Raw genomic sequence first — 20,823 nt, forward strand, 5'->3', positions numbered from 1 at the left:
ACAGATACTGCAGTTAGTTACCTGTGTAATACAGATACTGTAGTTATTTACATGTGTAATACACAATCTGTAGTTAGTTACATGTGTAATACAGATACTGTAGTTAGTTATATGTGTAATACAGATACTGTAGTTAGTTACATGTGTAATACAGATACTGCAGTTAGTTACATGTGTAATACACAATCTGTAGTTAGTTACATGTGTAATACATATGCTGCAGTTAGTTACATGTGTAATACACAATCTGTAGTTAGTTACATGTGTAAAACAGATACTGTAGTTATTTACATGTATAATACACAATCTGTAGTTAGTTACATGTGTAATACAGGTACTGTAGTTAGTTACATGTGTATTACAAATACTGCTGTTAGTTACATGTGTAATACAGATACTGCAGTTAGTTACATGTGTAATACACAATCTGTAGTTAGTTACATGTATAATACAGATACTGCAGTTAGTTACATGTGTAAAACACAATCTGTAGTTAGTTACACATGTAATACAGATACTGCAGTTAGTTACATGTGTAATACAGATACTGCAGTTAGTTACATGTGTAATACAGATACTGTAGTTATTTACATGTGTAAAATAGATACAGTAATTAGTTACATGTGTAATACGCAACCTGTAGTTAGTTACATGTGTAATACAGATACTGTAGTTATTTACATGTGTAATACACAATCTGTAGTTAGTTACATGTATAATACAGATACTGCAGTTAGTTACATGTGTAAAACACAATCTGTAGTTAGTTACACATGTAATACAGATACTGCAGTTAGTTACATGTGTAATACAGATACTGCAGTTAGTTACATATGTAATACAGATACTGTAGTTAGTTACATGTGTAATACATATGCTGCAGTTAGTTACATGTGTAATACACAATCTGTAGTTAGTTACATGTGTGATACAGATACTGTAGTTAGTTACATGTGTGATACACAATCTGTAGTTAGTTACATGTGTAATACAGATACTGCAGTTAGTTACATATGTAATACAGATACTGTAGTTAGTTACATGTGTAATACATATGCTGCAGTTAGTTACATGTCTAATACACAATCTGTAGTTAGTTACATGTGTAATACAGATACTGTAGTTAGTTACATTTGTGATACAGATACTGTAGTTAGTTACAATTGTAATACACAATCTGTAGTTAGTCACATGTGTAATACAGATACTATAGTTAGTTACATGTGTAATACAGATACTGCAGTTAGTAACATGTGTAATACATGTGCTACAGTTAGTTACATGTGTAATAAAGATACTGTAGTTAATAACATGTGTAATACAGATGCTGCAGTTAGTTACATGTGTAATACACAATCTATAGTTAGTTACATGTGTAATACAGATACTTTAGTTAATAACATGTGTAATACAGATGCTGCAGTTAGTTACATGTGTAATACACAATATATAGTTAGTTACATGTATTACACATGTATTTGGTTACATGTGTAATGCATTTACTGTAGTTAGTTACATTTGTAATACAGATACTGTAGTTAGTTACATGTATAATACAGAAGCCGTAGTTAGTTACATGTGTAATACACAATCTGTAGTTAGTTACATGTGTAATACACAATCTGTAGTTAGTTACATTTGTAATAGAGAAACTGTAGTTAGTTACATGTGTAATACAGATGTTGTAGTTAGTTACATGTGTAATACACAATCTGTAGTTAGTTACATGTGTAATACATTTACTGCAGTTAGTTACATGTGTAAAACAGATGCTGCAGTTAGTTACATGTGTAATACAGATACTGTAGTTAGTTACATGTGTAATACATATGCTGTAGTTAGTTACATCTGTAATACAGATACTCTAGTTAGTTACATGTGTAATACAGATACTGCAGGTAGTTACACGTGTAATACATATGCTGCAGGTACATGTGTAATACAGATACTGCAGTTAGATACATGTGTACTACAGAAACTGCAGTTAGTTACATATGTAATACACAATCTGTAGTTAGTTACATGTGTAATACAGATACTGTAGTTAGTTACATGTGTAATACAGATACTGTAGTTAGTTACATGTGTAATACAGATACTGCAGTTAGTTATATGTGTAATACAGATACTGTAGTTAGTTACATGTGTAATACAGATAATGCAGTTAGTTATATGTGTAATACAGATGCTGTAGTTAGTTACATGTGTAATACAGATACTGCAGTTAGTTACATATGTAATACAGATACTGTAGTTAGTTACATGTGTAATACAGATACTGCAGTTAGTTACATGTGTAATACAGATACTGTATTTAGTTACATGTGTAATACAGATACTGCAGTTAGTTACATATGTAATACAGATACTGTAGTTAGTTCCATGTGTAAAACAGATGTTGTAGTTAGTAACATGTGTAATACAGAAGGTGTAGTTAGTTACTTGTGTAATACAGATACTGTAGTTAGTTACATGTGTAATACAGATACTGCAGTTAGTAACGTGTAATACAGATGTTGTAGTTAGTTACATGTGTAATACAGGTACTGTAGTTATTTACATGTGTAATACAGATGCTGCAGTTAGTTATATGTGTAATACAGATGCTGTAGTTAGTTTCATGAGTAATACAGATGCAGTAGTTAGTTACATGTGTAATACAGATGCTGTAGTTAGTTACATGTGTAATACAGATACTTCAGTTAGTTACATGTGTAATACAGAAGCTGTAGTAGTTACATGTGTAATACAGATACTGCAGTTAGTTACATGTGTAATACAGAAGCTTTAGTTAGTTACATGTGTAATACAGATACTGTAGTTAGTAACATGTGTAATACAGATACTGCAGTTAGTTACATGTGTAATACAGAATATGTAGTTAGTTACATGTGTAATACAGATACTGTAGTTAGTAACATGTGTAATACAGATACTGCAGTTAGTTAAATGTGTAATACAGAATCTGTAGTTAGTTACATGTGTAATACAGATACTGTAGTTAGTAACATGTGTAATACAGATATTGCAGTTAGTTACATGTGTAATACACAATCTGTAGCTAGTTACATGTGTAATACAGATACTGTAGTTAGTAACATGTGTAATACAGATACTGCCGTTAGTTACATGTGTAATACAGATACTGCAGTATCTGTATTACATGTGTAATACACAATCTGTAGTTAGTTACATGTGTAATACAGTTACTGTAGTTATTTACATGTGTAATACACAATCTGTAGTTAGTTACATGTGTAATACAGATACTGTAGTTAGTTACATGTGTAATACACAATCTGTAGTTAGTTACATATGTAATATAGATACTGTAGTTAGTTATATGTGTAAGACAGATACTGCAGTTAGTTACATGTGTCAGGGGCGTATTTATGCATAGGCCAACAAGGCCGGTGCTTGTGTGGCAGATTTGGAGGAGGAGGCAGTGGCAAAATCTAGTTTTTTGTTGTTGTTGTTGCGGCAGTCACATGACCTGGCTTTTGCCAAGGTCACGTGATGTTTTTCACCTTCCAATACCTGTTTGCTCTGCTCACACAGTACTTGCCACACATGGATGGAGGGAGCCATGCATGTGCGCACGTGATCTCCCTCCTAGAGTCCCAGAATTGGAATTTGGAGGTAAGCAGCTTAGCGGTAACCGTGAGTGTGAGTCTGAAGACAGAAGTTAGCGGACGGAGGAGTCACTGTCAGACAGTACACGGAGGGACACGGACTAGACTGTCAGTCAGTGACACTGCAGTGTCGACAAGTGAGAATGGGATAGAGCGTCAGCGGAGCCAAGCCTAAATGAGACACTGAACACGAGAGGAGGGGGGTGACCCGAATAGCAGTACAAGCAAGCCGCAACGCAAGGTATCTTTTTTTTCTGAGTATGCCTCTCTTCCATAGTTTTATTTTGAAATTGAATGTGATCATTGATGGCTATTGGGCTGGCTGCTAAAATAAATTAATCATGCTACTAATGAAGGTGCAAGCAAAGCAAAGCTTTCCAGTTTCCACATAATTTAGGAGTCACTATCCTATCTGGACTGGTTGAAATTTTGAATTGTATGTATTGGTATTTGAATTGTATGTATTTTTTTTTTTATGTAGTAACGTTAGGTAGGGAGTAGAGACCATCACCAGTACTATAAATCATTATCTAACTGCCCTACATTTGTATTTATTTGCCAATGCCAACTTGAACTGTTAAGAGGAGCAGGAGCTGATTGTTTGTGTGTGACTGTGCAGTGCACAAATGGCGCCTTTAATGTATTTACATTTTACACAAATATTAGCCTCTTGCACTGTCTTGCTTGGTAATATTTTACAAAGCTTAGCTAGTTTATTACTTTCATTTCTTTTCAACAACAACAACAATATTAATGGTATGGCATAAATTAATAAAATAGAAAATGAGGCCCCCTTGCTGTTGTATGATCAATCATCTGACGAGCCCTGGCTGTAAAAATTGTAATGTTAAAGTGCAGCAGCAAAAAAAAAAAAAAAAAGAATTCACAATACTCCCTAACCAAAAAATGGGGGGGCAGCAGAATTCCGAGTGCCTAGGGCAGCACAAAACCTAAATACGCCCCTGACATGTGTAATACGCAATATGTAGTTAGTTACATGTGTAATACGCAATATGTAGTTAGTTACATGTGTAATACAGATACTGTAGTTATTTACATGTGTAATACGCAATCTGTAGTTAGTTACATGTGTAATACACAATCTATAGTTAGTTACATGTGTAATACAGATACTGCAGTTAGTTAAATGTGTAATACACAATCTGTAGTTAGTTACATGTGTAATACACAATCTATAGTTAGTTACATGTGTAATACAGATACTGCAGTTAGCTACATATGTAATACACAATCTGTAGTTAGTTACATGTGTAAAACACAATCTGTAGTTAGTTACATGTGTAAAATAGATACAGTAGTTAGTTACATGTGTAATACACAATCTATAGTTAGTTACATGTGTAATACAGATACTGCAGTTAGTTACATGTGTAATACACAATCTGTAGTTAGTTAAATGTGTAATACAGATACTGTAGTTAGTTACATGTGAAATACACAATCTGCAGTTAGTTACATGTGTAATACAGATACAGTAGTTAGTTACATGTGTAATACAGATACTGTAGTTATTTACATGTGTAAAATAGATACAGTAGTTAGTTACATGTGTAATATGCAATCTGTAGTTAGTTACATGTGTAATACAGATACTGCAGTTAGTTACATGTGTAATACACAATCTGTAGTTAGTTACATGTGTAATACAGATACTGTAGTTAGTTACATGTGTAATACACAATTTGTAGTTAGTTACATGTGTAATACAGATACAGTAGTTAGTTACATGTGTAATACACAATCTGTAGTTAGTTACATGTGTAATACAGATACTGTAGTTAGTTACATGTGTAATACACAATCTGTAGTTAGTTACATGTGTAATACAGATACTGTAGTTAGTTATATGTGTAATACACAATCTGTAGTTAGTTACATGTGTAATACAGGTACTGTAGTTAGTTACATGTGTATTACAAATACTGCTGTTAGTTACATGTGTAATACAGATACTGGCATCTATTTATCAAGCCGTCAACTGCAAATACGCTGGAATTCCGCAGCGTTTTGTGGCAAAACTGATTCGCCTTAGTTATCAAAGCCTACAGACTGGCAAAAGTAGAATTTTGTGACGTAATATACGATCCACCGGACTCAGTCTGACACAGATCAATACTTATGTCATTACAGATGTTCCGAATGCAAATTCGGCACAATCTGACTACTTTTGCTAGTTATCAAATTTCAAACAGGTACGCTCGCCACTATTCCGGCCCAGTGTACCTGGTTTTCAATCTGCTGCCCTGGAGGCGGAGGATGCCATAGGAATCAATGGGAGTCTTTTAATGTTGGGGAGGGATTTGTACTTTTTTTTACAGGTAAAAGAGCTGATAACTTTGGGCAATGCCCCGCAAAAGGCCCTTTTAAGGGCTATTTGTAATTTAGTGTAGGGTAGGGCTTTTTATTTTGGGGGGGCTTTTTTATTTTGTTAGGGGGATTAGATTAGGTGTAATTAGTTTAAAAAACTTGTAATCTGCTTATTATTTTCTGTAATTTAGTGTTTGGTGTTTTTTTTGTACTTTAGATAATTTTATTTAAAGGGACACTCAATCAAAATAAATTTTTCATTATTCAGATAGAGCATGCCATTTTAAACAACTTTCAAATTTACTTCCATTAACTAAATGTGCACAGTCTTTTTATATTTTGACTTTTTGAGTCACCAGCTCCTACTGAGCATGTGCAAAAATAAGTGTGTATGCATTTGTGAATGGCTGATATCTGTCACATGGTACGTGTATGCATTTGTGATTGGCTGATGACTGTCACATGGTACAGGGGGAGTGGAAAAAGACATAACTTTTAAAATTGTCAGAAAAGAAATCTACTACTCATTTTAAGTTCAGATTAAGTGCTATTGCATTTTCTTGTTATCTTGCATTTGTTGATTATGCAAAGCTACTGTGTTGACTGGTCCTTTAATTTTATTTAATTGTATTTTATTTAAGGAATTAATTTAATTATAGTGTAGTGTTAGGTGTAATTGTAACTTAGGTTAGGTTTTATTTTACAGGTAAATTTGAATTTATTTAAATTAGATAATTAGTAAATAGTTAATAACTATTTAATAACTATTGTACCTAGTTAAAATAAATACAAAGTTGCCTGTAAAATAAAAATAAACCCTAAGCTAGATACAATGTAACTATTAGTTATATTGTAGCTATCTTAGGGTTTATTTTATAGGTAAATATTTAGTTTTAAATAGGAATAATTTAGTTAATGATAGGAATATTTATTTAGATTTATTTAAATTATATTTAAGTTAGGGGGTGTTAGGGTTAGGGTTAGACTTAGGTTTAGGGGTTAATAAATTTAATATAGTGGCGGTGACGTTGGGGACAGCAGATTAGGGGTTAATAAATGTAGGTAGGTGGTGGCGATGTGGGGGGGCAGATTAGGGGTTAATAAGTATAATGTAGGTGGCGGCAGTGTAGGGGCGGCAGATTAGGGGTTAATAAGTATAATGTAGGTGGCGGTGGGCTCTGGGGGCGGCGGTTTAGGGGTTAAACACTTTATTTAGTTGCGGCTTGGTCCGTGAGCGGCTGTTTAGGGGTTAATACATTTATTAGAGTTGCGGTGGACTCCGGGAGAGGTGATATAGGGGTAAAACAGTATAGTATAGTGTGGGTGTTTAGTGACAGTATACCAATAAAGCTGGGAAAAAGCCAAAGAGCAGCGATATCGATGACTGTTAGTTAACAACAGTCCGCTGCTCATTGCTCCGTACTTGGTGAGCGGCTTTTTGACAGCTTTTTTGGTAACTTTGGAGAACGTATTCAGGTCAGCGGCAGCGATGTTAGGCGATCTTAGGCAAGCGTATTGGTGCAGTCGAAGTAAGTTGACGGCTTGATAAGTAGATGCCACTGTAGTTAGTTACATGTGTAATACAGATACTGCAGTTAGTTACATGTGGAATACAGATACTGTAGTTAGTTACATGTGTAATACACAATCTGTAGTTAGCTACATGTTTAATACAGGTACTGTAGTTAGTTACATGTGTATTACAAATATTGTAGTTAGTTACATGTGTAATACAGATACTGCAGTTAGTAACATGTGTAATACACATACTGAAGTTAGTTACATTTGTAATACAGATATTGCAGTTAGTTACATGTGTAATACAGATACTGCAGTTAGTAACATGTGTAATACAGATACTACAGTTAGTTAAATGTGTAATACAGATACTGTAGTGAGTTACATGTGTAATACAGATGCTGCAGTTAGTTGCATGTGTAATACAGATACTGCAGTTAGTAACATGTGTAATACAGATACTACAGTTAGTTAAATGTGTAATACAGATACTGTAGTTAGTTCCATGTGTAATATAGATACTGCAGTTAGTAACATGTGTAATACAGATACTGCAGTTAGTTACATGTGTAATACAGATACTGTAGTTAGTTACATGTGTGATACAGATACTGTAGTTAGTTACATGTTTACTACAGATATTGCAGTTAGTTACATGTGTAATACAGATACTGTAGTTAGTTCCATGTGTAATATAGATACTGCAGTTAGTAACATGTGTAATACAGATACTGCAGTTAGTTACATGTGTAATACAGATATTTCAGTTAGTTACATGTGTAATACAGATATTGTAGTTAGTTACATGTGTGATACAGATACTGTAGTTAGTTACATGTTTATTACAGATATTGCAGTTAGTTACATGTGTAATACAGATACTGCAGTTAGTTACATGTGTAATATAGATACTGTATTTAGTGTAACATGTGTAATACAGATACTGTAGTTAGTGACATGTGTAATACAGATACTGAATAACAAAAAATCAATAGTAGTTTGGGAGCGCTAAAAGCTAAATGAGAAAATTCTGGAAACTGATATATATTTTATCAAAAATATATTTATTAAAATAATATAAAACATGTATATAACATTTAGAATAGATTGTGGGACGTCTCCCTTAGTAGTTTAAGAACAAGTAAAATTTACTGCATCAAAAAAACACTTTTGTATATTTCTCTAAAAGATTCCACCTAGGTTTTTCTTTTTCACCTTGAATCAATTATCTTTTAATTTCCACCTTAATTCTGATGCTAAGTAGTCGTAAGAAATTTCTCAGATATTATATCGTTTCCTACTTTTGTATTGTTACTTTGTATCAGATGGAAACAATTTACATTTCATAGTCCAATAGATTGTTATTTCAGTTGTTATCTTTTTGTAGCAATGTCTTTTGGTGTATAGTGTATAAACAGAGTTGTCTGTACTTAGTAAAAAATTTTGATATTTTTTGATGGGGCTTACCGGTTCTTCTGACACGTCTGTGTCTGATGGTATCTCGGTTTCTCTTACCGGTTTTATCTTTTGTGTCTCTCCTCCCTGTATACTGTAGGTATCTCCGATATCGAGAATAGAAACCTAGACCACGCTCCTGCGTGTATGGGTTTCCTTCTCTGCCGGTTTATAGCGAGTTTGGCCTCTATATTCAGGATCTCGTTTTTTCCCCCCGGCTGCTTCTTGATACAGGTGTGCACGTCTCAGCTTGTAGAGGTAATCTTGGACTTGTAGTACAAACGGCCGTTTGTTTTTTGAACTTTCTTTTCCTCTACTTCCTTCGATAGGGGATAGGTAAAGTTGTTAGTCCAATTTTTTGAAGGCAGGTAATAGCAGGTAACGTCTACGCGTTTCGCCAGCAGGCTTTGTCAAGACGGATAATGTTTGTTCTGAGCCCGGCAGTTTAAATAGCCCTCTTTTCTTTTTGATTGGTTGGTTGTTCCTTTAATTTGATAGGTGTGATTTTTAAGGTGGATTTAAATAAGGTGGAATCTTTCTGGATCCGTACCTCTTACATCTGATAGTTCTCATGCATCTTTGGATAGGTGTGATTTTTAAGGTGGATTTCTTTAGTATGGATAAGGTGGAATCTTTCCAGGTCTTTATCGTTTATTTCTGATAGTTCTTATGTTTCACTAGATGTCTAATAGTGATAGTTTTTATGTTATAATATATATATATAATATATTTACACTTGGTTGTAATGACATTCTTTATGATGGATTCTTATCACGTTTAACTTTTTATTTGATTAAGAATTATAAAAATAATTTTAAAAATAATTTTTGCAATAGAATTCAACTGACAGAAAAATATAAAGATTTTGGAACTTATGATTTCTTAGTCTTAATGTAAGGTTTAGCCTTTACTTAGGCATAACTAATTGCCTTTTTGCTTTTACAATTATATGATTTATAGCTTTCTGATGTATGTTGAAGGTATAGTGTTTATCTGGACTTTTATTTCTAAATTGTAAATTTCCCCTTTGTTTATTGTGTATATTTTGGCTGTTTGATTATCTGATTATACACTATTCTAGATGAGAATCAGGTTTTTCTGATAGATTGTGTTATATATATTTTTATTGACTTTTAAGACAGAAGGAAAGGGGACAAATCTAGTTCTGAATTTAATCCTGCTGGATAAAGGGTTTGCATATTATAAATTAGTTCTGCTTCTGTTCTTAGGAGTTTTTCTTCAAAATTACCTCCTCTCCATTCTGGTTTTAGTTTTTTTATGCCCCAGAAGGTGAAGTCTTTTAAATTATTCTTATGTATGTCTCTAAAGTGGGTATATAAATGTGTGTCTAGATTCCCTCTGTCTATACATGATAAATGTTCACGTATACGTTCCCTTAGAGTCCTGGTGGTCTCTCCTATGTATTGTAATTGGCATGTGCATTGTATAATGTAAATCACACCCTTATCCTGACATCTTATGGTTTCTTTTATATGATGGACTAGACCATTTGTATTTGACTTAATTTTTTTACATTTGTTGCTAAATTTACAGGATCTACAGCCGAAACATGGGTAAAAGCCAGCTAGTTTATTTCCTAATAGATCTTTTTCTGGTGTGGAATTTGTTTTAATTTGTTTAAACTCACTGGGAGCTAGTATTTTCTTGAAGTTTTTTGCTTTTTTAAAAATGATTTTCGGGTTCTCTGTCATTTTTTCACCTATGAGGGGATCTGTTTGGACTAGGTGCCAGTGTTTTTTGATTATTTTTTGTAAAATATGATGGTCACAATTGTAATCAGTAATTAGTGCAACATTAAATTTATCTTCTTGCTCTTCTTTATTGTCCAAATTGTTCGAGTTTTTATTTTTATATGTAAGTAGAGTGTTTCTGTCTTTTTGATCTACCTGTTCTTTTGCCCTTTTTATTGTTTCTATATTGTACCCTCTGTCCATGAATTTCTTTTCGAGTATCTCGGTTTGTTCTAAATAATCTGAAGTTTTTGTACAATTCCGTTTTATTCGCAGGTATTGTCCTTTAGGGATATTTTCTTTCCATTTATTTAAATGGTAGCTTTTAAAGTGTATTAGGTTATTTGCGTCTACTTTTTTGAAGTGTGTTTTTGTTGTTATTTCTTTTTCAACAATTTCAATATCCAGGTCTAGGAAAGTAATTTTTTCTTTACTTATGTTATGTGTGAAGTTTATTCCTATGTCATTATTATTCATGTCTGTGATGAATTTATCTAGCTCCATGGATGACCCTTTCCATACAAAGATGATGTCATCAATGTACCTCTTATAGAGCACGAGATTTGCACCGAGCTCATGTTTGGGAATGAATTCTTCTTCCCATTTTCCCAAAAATAAATTTGCATAGCTCGGTGCAAATCTCGTGCCCATGGCGGTTCCTTTTGTTTGTAAATAAAATCTTTTGTTAAAGGAAAAATAATTCTGATTCAAAATAAAATCAATACCTTGAAGTATGAAGTCTCTTTGTTTTTGATTTAATGTATTATCCCTAACCATATACATTTCTGCTGCTTTTGTGCCTAGTTGATGTTGTATGCTCGTGTATAGAGAAGAAACATCGCACGTGCCAATCAAATAATTATCTTTCCATTCTAAGTTATTGAGATTTTGTAGTATATCAGTAGTATCTTTAAGGTAGGAGGGTAGAATTTTTACATATTTTTGCAGAAAGTTGTCAATGTATTGTGATAAGTTTGCAGTTATAGACCCTATTCCAGATATTATAGGCCTACCAGGTGGATTGGTGAGATTTTTGTGCAGTTTTGGCAGGTAGTAGAATACAGGTATTTTTGGGTATTTTGGACATAGAAAATCAAATTCCTTTTTATGTATTATATTTTGACTTTGAGCATCTTTCAGTATATTGGTTAGTTTATTTAAGAATTTTTTTGTTGGATCCATTTTAATTTCTTTGTAAGTGTCTATGTCTCCTAGGAGTCTGTTAGCCTCATTTATATAACTTATTGTATCTAAAAGGACAATACCTCCTCCCTTATCAGCAGCCTTAATTGTCAGTTCTTTGTCTTTTTGTAGGTTCTTTATTATTATATTTTCTTTTCTGGACAGATTTCTTAATTTATGTTTATTTTGTTTTAATTTAGCAATGTCGTTTTGTACTAATTTTTCAAAGAGCTCAAGGTTTCTTCCTTTTTCATTAGTTGGGTAGAAATTTGATTTTAATTTTAAATTTGTGTGTTTTATTTCTGGGGTTGTTGTATCTGTATTCGTGATTGTTCTATTAGAGGTTATTTGTCTTTCTATTGTGAGGGAGCTTTGGGGAATAATACCTGGCGCTGCTCTTTATAAACTTATATTTAATACAGATAGGGGTTAAACACTTTATTTAGTTGCGGCTTGGTCCGTGAGCGGCTGTTTAGGGGTTAATACATTTATTAGAGTTGCGGTGGACTCCGGGAGAGGTGATATAGGGGTAAAACAGTATAGTATAGTGTGGGTGTTTAGTGACAGTATACCAATAAAGCTGGGAAAAAGCCAAAGAGCAGCGATATCGATGACTGTTAGTTAACAACAGTCCGCTGCTCATTGCTCCGTACTTGGTGAGCGGCTTTTTGACAGCTTTTTTGGTAACTTTGGAGAACGTATTCAGGTCAGCGGCAGCGATGTTAGGCGATCTTAGGCGAGCGTATTGGTGCAGTCGAAGTAAGTTGACGGCTTGATAAGTAGATGCCACTGTAGTTAGTTACATGTGTAATACAGATACTGCAGTTAGTTACATGTGGAATACAGATACTGTAGTTAGTTACATGTGTAATACACAATCTGTAGTTAGCTACATGTTTAATACAGGTACTGTAGTTAGTTACATGTGTATTACAAATACTGTAGTTAGTTACATGTGTAATACAGATACTGCAGTTAGTAACATGTGTAATACACATTCTGAAGTTAGTTACATTTGTAATACAGATATTGCAGTTAGTTACATGTGTAATACAGATACTGCAGTTAGTAACATGTGTAATACACATACTGAAGTTAGTTACATTTGTAATACAGATATTGCAGTTAGTTACATGTGTAATACAGATACTGTAGTTAGTTACATGTGTAATACAGATACTACAGTTAGTTAAATGTGTAATACAGATGCTGTAGTGAGTTACATGTGTAATACAGATGCTGCAGTTAGTTGCATGTGTAATACAGATACTGTAGTTAGTTCCATGTGTAATATAGATACTGCAGTTAGTAACATGTGTAATACAGATACTGCAGTTAGTTACATGTGTAATACAGATACTGCAGTTAGTTACATGTGTAATACAGATACTGTAGTTAGTTACATGTGTGATACAGATACTGTAGTTAGTTACATGTTTACTACAGATATTGCAGTTGGTTACATGTGTAATACAGATACTGTAGTTAGTTCCATGTGTAATATAGATACTGCAGTTAGTAACATGTGTAATACAGATACTGCAGTTAGTTACATGTGTAATACATATACTTCAGTTAGTTACATGTGTAATACAGATACTGTAGTTAGTTACATGTGTGATACAGATACTGTAGTTAGTTACATGTTTATTACAGATATTGCAGTTAGTTACATGTGTAATACAGATACTGCAGTTAGTTACATGTGTAATATAGATACTGTATTTAGTGTAACATGTGTAATACAGATACTGTAGTTAGTGACATGTGTAATACAGATACTGCAATAGTGTACACAAAGCATGAAATTGGGCTAGTTTGCGATTTCCATTGCACCGCCATTACAAGTCACCATAAAATGTTCTTTTGTCGTGTGGTATGGCTTAGTAAGCGGTGGGCTCTGGGAGCGGCGGTTTAGGGGTTAAACACTTTATTTAGTTGCGGCTTGGTCCGTGAGCGGCTGTTTAGGGGTTAATACATTTATTAGAGTTGCGGTGGACTCCGGGAGAGGTGATATAGGGGTAAAACAGTATAGTATAGTGTGGGTGTTTAGTGACAGTATACCAATAAAGCTGGGAAAAAGCGAAAGAGCAGCGATATCGATGACTGTTAGTTAACAACAGTCCGCTGCTCATTGCTCCGTACTTGGTGAGCGGCTTTTTGACAGCTTTTTTGGTAACTTTGGAGAACGTATTCAGGTCAGCGGCAGCGATGTTAGGCGATCTTAGGCGAGCGTATTGGTGCAGTCGAAGTAAGTTGACGGCTTGATAAGTAGATGCCACTGTAGTTAGTTACATGTGTAATACAGATACTGCAGTTAGTTACATGTGGAATACAGATACTGTAGTTAGTTACATGTGTAATACACAATCTGTAGTTAGCTACATGTTTAATACAGGTACTGTAGTTAGTTACATGTGTATTACAAATACTGTAGTTAGTTACATGTGTAATACAGATACTGCAGTTAGTAACATGTGTAATACACATACTGAAGTTAGTTACATTTGTAATACAGATATTGCAGTTAGTTACATGTGTAATACAGATACTGCAGTTAGTAACATGTGTAATACAGATACTACAGTTAGTTAAATGTGTAATACAGATACTGTAGTGAGTTACATGTGTAATACAGATGCTGCAGTTAGTTGCATGTGTAATACAGATACTGTAGTTAGTTCCATGTGTAATATAGATACTGCAGTTAGTAACATGTGTAATACAGATACTGCAGTTAGTTACATGTGTAATACAGATACTGCAGTTAGTTACATGTGTAATACAGATACTGTAGTTAGTTACATATGTGATACAGATACTGTAGTTAGTTACATGTTTACTACAGATATTGCAGTTGGTTACATGTGTAATACAGATACTGTAGTTAGTTCCATGTGTAATATAGATACTGCAGTTAGTAACATGTGTAATACAGATACTGCAGTTAGTTACATGTGTAATACATATACTTCAGTTAGTTACATGTGTAATACAGATACTGTAGTTAGTTACATGTGTGATACAGATACTGTAGTTAGTTACATGTTTATTACAGATATTGCAGTTAGTTACATGTGTAATACAGATACTGCAGTTAGTTACATGTGTAATATAGATACTGTATTTAGTGTAACATGTGTAATACAGATACTGTAGTTAGTGACATGTGTAATACAGATACTGCAATAGTGTACACAAAGCATGAAATTGGGCTAGTTTGCGATTTCCATTGCACCGCCATTACAAGTCACCATAAAATGTTCTTTTGTCGTGTGGTATGGCTTAGTAAGCCGCATACCACACAAAAACCAAGTTCCGACTTGGCGTGTTCGTGTACGTTTTTCCTCATAGACATCAATGGAGAAAAATGTGATTGCGAAATCACTTCCACATTTTCGCATTCCCCATTGAAGTCTATGGAAAAGAGAAAGTTTTACAAAAACCTAACACCCTAACATAAACCCCTAGTCTAATAACCCCTAAACCGCCATCCCCCCACAGCACCAACAGTAAATATACATATTAACCCCTAAACCTCCATCCCCCGCATTGCCAACACTAAATAAACTTATTAACCCCTAAACTGCCATCCCTCCACATCGCCAACACTAAATAAACCTATTAACCCCCATAACGCCGCCCCCACATCTCCAACCCTATATAAACCTATTGACCCCTAAACCGCAACCCTAAACCGCAACCCCCCTGCATTGCGACTACTAAAATAAACATATTAACCCCTAAACCACCATCCCCCCACATCGTATCTACTACAATAAACCTATTAACCTCTAAACCATCGCCCACCCCACATTGGAACTATCTAAATTAAACTATTAAACCCTAAATATAATACCCACTAACTTTAAATTAAAGTTACAAAATACTAACTACTTTAAAATAAATCTAAACGTACCTGTGAAAAATAATAATAACATTACTTGTTTAAAAAAATACCAAAAAATAAAAGACCTACATTACTAAAAATAAATAAACCTACATTACCAAAAATAAAAAACCTACATTACCAAAAATAAATAAACCTACAATACTAAAAATAAATAAACCTACATTACCAAAAATAAATAAACCTACAATACTAAAAAGAAATAAACCTACATTACTAAAAATAAATAAACCTACATTACCAAAAATAAATAAACCTACAATACTAAAAATAAATAAACCTACATTACCAAAAATAAAAAAACCTACATTACTAAAAATAAAAAACCTACATTACTAAAAATAAATAAACCTACATTACTAAAAATAAATAAACCTACATAACTAAAAATAAATAAACCTACATTACTAAAAATAAATAAACCTACATAACTAAAAATAAATAAACCTACATTACTAAAAATAAAAAACCTACATTACCAAAAATAAATAAACCTACATTACTAAAAATAAATAAACCTACAATACTAAAAATAAATAAACCTACAATACTAAAAATAAATAAACCTACATTACTAAAAATAAATAAACCTACAATACTAAAAATAAATAAACCTACAATGCTAAAAATAAATAAACCTACAATACTCAAAATAAATAAACCTACATTACCAAAAATAAAAAACCTACATTACTAAAAATAAAAAACCTACATTACTAAAAATAAATAAACCTACATTACTAAAAATAAATAAACCTACATTATTAAAAATAAAAAACCTACATTACTAAAAATAAATAAATCTACATTACTAAAAATAAATAAACCTACATTATTAAAAATAAATAAACCTACATTACTAAAAATAAATAAACCTACATTACTAAAAATAAATAAACCTACATTATTAAAAATAAAAAACCTACATTACTAAAAATAAATAAACCTACATTATTAAAAATAAATAAACCTACATTACTAAAAATAAATAAACCTACATTATTAAAAATAAATAAACCTACATTACTAAAAATAAATAAACCTACATTATTAAAAATAAATAAACCTACATTACTAAAAAAAAAATAAACCTACATTATTAAAAATAATTAAACCTACATTACTAAAAATAAATAAACCTAACATTTAAAAAAAATAATAAAACCTAACATTACAAAACAAAATAAAATCTAAAATACATAAAATAAAAAAGGCTAACATTACAGAAAACAAACAAAATTATCCATGTTCATTTGATTGTCTAATTTATTCATTCATCCTTGCAGCATCACTCCAGTTCACACTCACTGCTGTATTTTGCTGGGCTAAAGTAGGAACATTCATATCAAGCACACCACCTAAATGGTTAACAGGATTGACAGGCCCAACATTCATATCAAGCACACCACCTAAATGGTTAACAGGATTGACAGGCACAACATTCATATCAAGCACACCACCTAAATGGTTAACAGGATTGACAGGCACAACATTCATATCAAGCACACCACCTAAATGGTTAACAGGATTGACAGGCACAACATTCATATCAAGCACACCACCTAAATGTTTAACAGGATTGACAGGTTCATTGTGGCTGGGTACAGATAAAGGTGCCTGAGATACAGGATAAGCGTTAGAATGTGAAAATTCAAGGGGACTTTTTATTCTATGACCTCTACTAGCGGAGCGAACATTAGCACCTTTTTTTATTTGACCCAATTGTGTATTTAATGACTTTGATTCCGACCTGAATTTTGTCTCCCTGCTGTAACCCTGCCTTTTCCTCTAATGACTTTCCTACTGGCTATTTGACTATGCCTGAGACCGCTTTGGGCTGGATCCACCCTCTCCCCTCTCACCAGGTCCCTCCCCGCAATCAATGTCTCCTCATGGCGCTCACCTTGGAGCTCCTGAGGGACCGATCCGAACGCGCTGCTTCCATGGGCCCGAATGGCCGCACCGGAAGTTACTCCGCCCACTTCCAGTGACACGGCCGAAAGAACTGCGACACCAGAAGTAGGCCCTGGAGCCTGCGGTCGAGTTACTGAAGGATATGGTTGGGGAAAAGGCCTGCATAATGAGGCAACACCCGATGATGGTACCACAGGGGACAATGCTAAATTGTGTACCGGAGGGAGCAAATGAGCAGACGCTTGTGGTGTGGTGGTAGGAATTATGGGCGACTGCAATTGGATGGCAGCCTGTGGCCTCTGAAGTAATATAGGCCCTGTTTGCTGCTGTTGTTAGCCAGATGAGGGCTAAAATAAATGGGGGGACCACCATCACGATTAGGGGAACTCAAATACCCTTCACCCAGAGTCTGAGGGGGTTAATAGAGCCTCTGCTAGTAATGGGGTCAATAACTTGAGTGCCCTGCAACAACCCAGTGTTAGCCATTGCTGCTGCAATTGAAGATATAAAGTTAGTTACAGCAGATACAGCAGATGGGGCACAGCATTAAACAAAGCTACCACCTGGTTAGGATTTAACACTTGCTGAGGCTGCAATAAATCCATTAAAGGAGCCTGCCCTTCCCCTCCTGCTGAGACTCCTGTACAAAATCTTCAGTGATATTCCCCTGTGTTGGAACTGTATAGACTTGGGCTGAAACCACACTTTGATAAGGGGTAGGAGCGATGAAGTCTAAATCATCAACATTTTTTTCATGTATACTCATTTGCTTTTTTGCCTTATCATTGTCTGCATGGTCCTGGTAGCGCCTGGGTGGAAGGATTGAACGCCTGGAACGATTCATTTCTGAAGAAATTAAGATTGAAGCTGAACAGCAACAGGAAAAAAACATTTCACAGCCTGGATCGGATGGAGAAGAGGAAGTTGGAAGGGGAGCATCAGCTTTTTACCCGGTAATGAGTCGCCTTCCCTAACCTGCAACATTGTTGCACCTAGAACCAACCCTCTATCTCCTATCTCACTTTCCTACAGCCTTAACCCTTAGCCTGCTCCAGGCCCATGCTGGGCCCTACACTAACATTTCTTATGATTTGTTCTTGAGAGCCTATTGTAATGAATGCATCTCTTTCACATACTTAAATGCAGGAAACACCCCTGATCTTAAAGGGGACATAAAATACAAAAATGATTCCTTGATTCAGATACAGTAAGCAATTTTAACCCCTTAAGGACAAGGCCATTTTTCAAATTCTTACCCTTAAGGACCAGGGCTATTTTTACATTTCTGCTGTGTTTGTGTTTAGCTGTAATTTTCCTCTTACTCATTTACTGTACCCACACATATTATATACAGTTTTTCTCGCCATTAAATGGACTTTCAAAAGATACCATTATTTTCATCATATCTTATAATTTACTAAAAATTTATAAAATATGATGAAAAAATTGAAAAAAACACACTTTTTCTAACTTTGACCCTCAAAATCTGTTACACATCTATAACCACCAAAATATAGTTTATAAATTTTGACCTGAGTTTAGAAATACCCAATTTTTACATGTTCTTTGCTTTTTTTTGCAAGTTATAGGGCAATAAGTACAAGTAGCACTTTGGAATTTCCAAACCATTTTTGTTCAAAATTAGTACAAGTTAAACTGGAACACTGATATCTGTCAGGAATCCCTGAATATCCCTTGACATGCATATATTTTCTTAGTAAACAACCCAAAGTATTGATCTAGGACAATTTTGGTATATGTCATGCCACCATTTTACAGCCAAATGCGATCAAATAAAAAATTGTTTTTCACAAACTTTAGGTTTCTCACTGACATTATTTACAAACAGCTTGTGCAATTGTGGCACAAATGGTTGTAAATGCTTCTATGGAATTCCCTTTGTTCAGAAATAGCAGACATATATGGCTTTGGCATTACTTTTTGGTAATTAGAAGGCCACTAAATGCCGCTGCACACAACACTTGTATTATGCCCAGCAGTAAAGGAGTTAATTATGTAGCTTATAGGGTTAATTATAGCTTTTGTGCAGTGTAGTAGACCAGGAAAACATGGCTGAGGTGGCAACCCTAGCCTTGAATATATTTATATAAAGTAATCATGTCACATCTCAAGCGCCTTTCTTCTAAAGAAAACAGACCCAGTTTGGCTAGCCTCTTCTCATTGCTTTGTTTGAAAAGTACAGCTAGATAGCTGCTGGGAGCTAGCTGCTGAATGATGACTGCACATATTTGCCTCTTGTGATTGGATGTCCTTATGTGTACAGATATTCCCCAGTAGTGCATTGCTGCTCCTTTAACAAAGGATATAAAGAGAATGAAGCTCATTTGATAATAGAAGCAAATTGGAAGTAAATTGGAAAGTTGTTTGAAATTGTATGTTCTACCTGAATCACAAAATAATAAAAAAAAAAATTATATCCCTTCAAGCCCTTCGCTACCAAGGATTTCAGAGAAAAACTTGCCCAAAGTACAGGAGAATGAAAACTATATATATATTTTTAAATAGACAACCCAAGGTATGAATCTCTATCTACTTTGGTATATTTGATGCCACTATTTGGCCACCTGATAAGATCATACAAAAAAAATCATTAACTTTTTCACAAACTTTGGTTTCTCACTGAAATTGTTTACACACAACTACTGCAGTCATATAACAAATGGTTGCAAAAGCTTCTCTGGGATCCCCTTTTTTTCAGAAATTGCAGACATGCATGGCTTTGCCATTGCCTTTTGGCAATAAGAAGGCCGTTAATTGCACCTGCCCACCTCCCCGTGATCATTAATCATGGTGTCCCCACCTTCCAATTCCCCGTTTTTTCTGTAGTGTAGCTTTCCATCCTTCCCTCTCTGTAGTGTAGGGCCCCTCTCACTCCCTCAACCTCCCTCCGCCTCTATGCCACCCACCTGCCTCCCGCCTTCCCTACCACACCTTCCACCAACACAAAAAGTTGATTGATACAGACAGTGACACACTGACACCGATAGTGCTTAGTGTTCCAGGCAGATGCCTGGAGCTCTTGGCTGTAACTGCAGGAACTGAAGCACATGGCTGTAACTTTACAGCTGAAACTGCCGGAGCTTCCTGCAGCTCAGACGTATATATATATATA

Source organism: Bombina bombina, chromosome 2 (assembly GCF_027579735.1).
Source record: "Bombina bombina isolate aBomBom1 chromosome 2, aBomBom1.pri, whole genome shotgun sequence".
Classification (NCBI taxonomy): domain Eukaryota; kingdom Metazoa; phylum Chordata; class Amphibia; order Anura; family Bombinatoridae; genus Bombina; species Bombina bombina.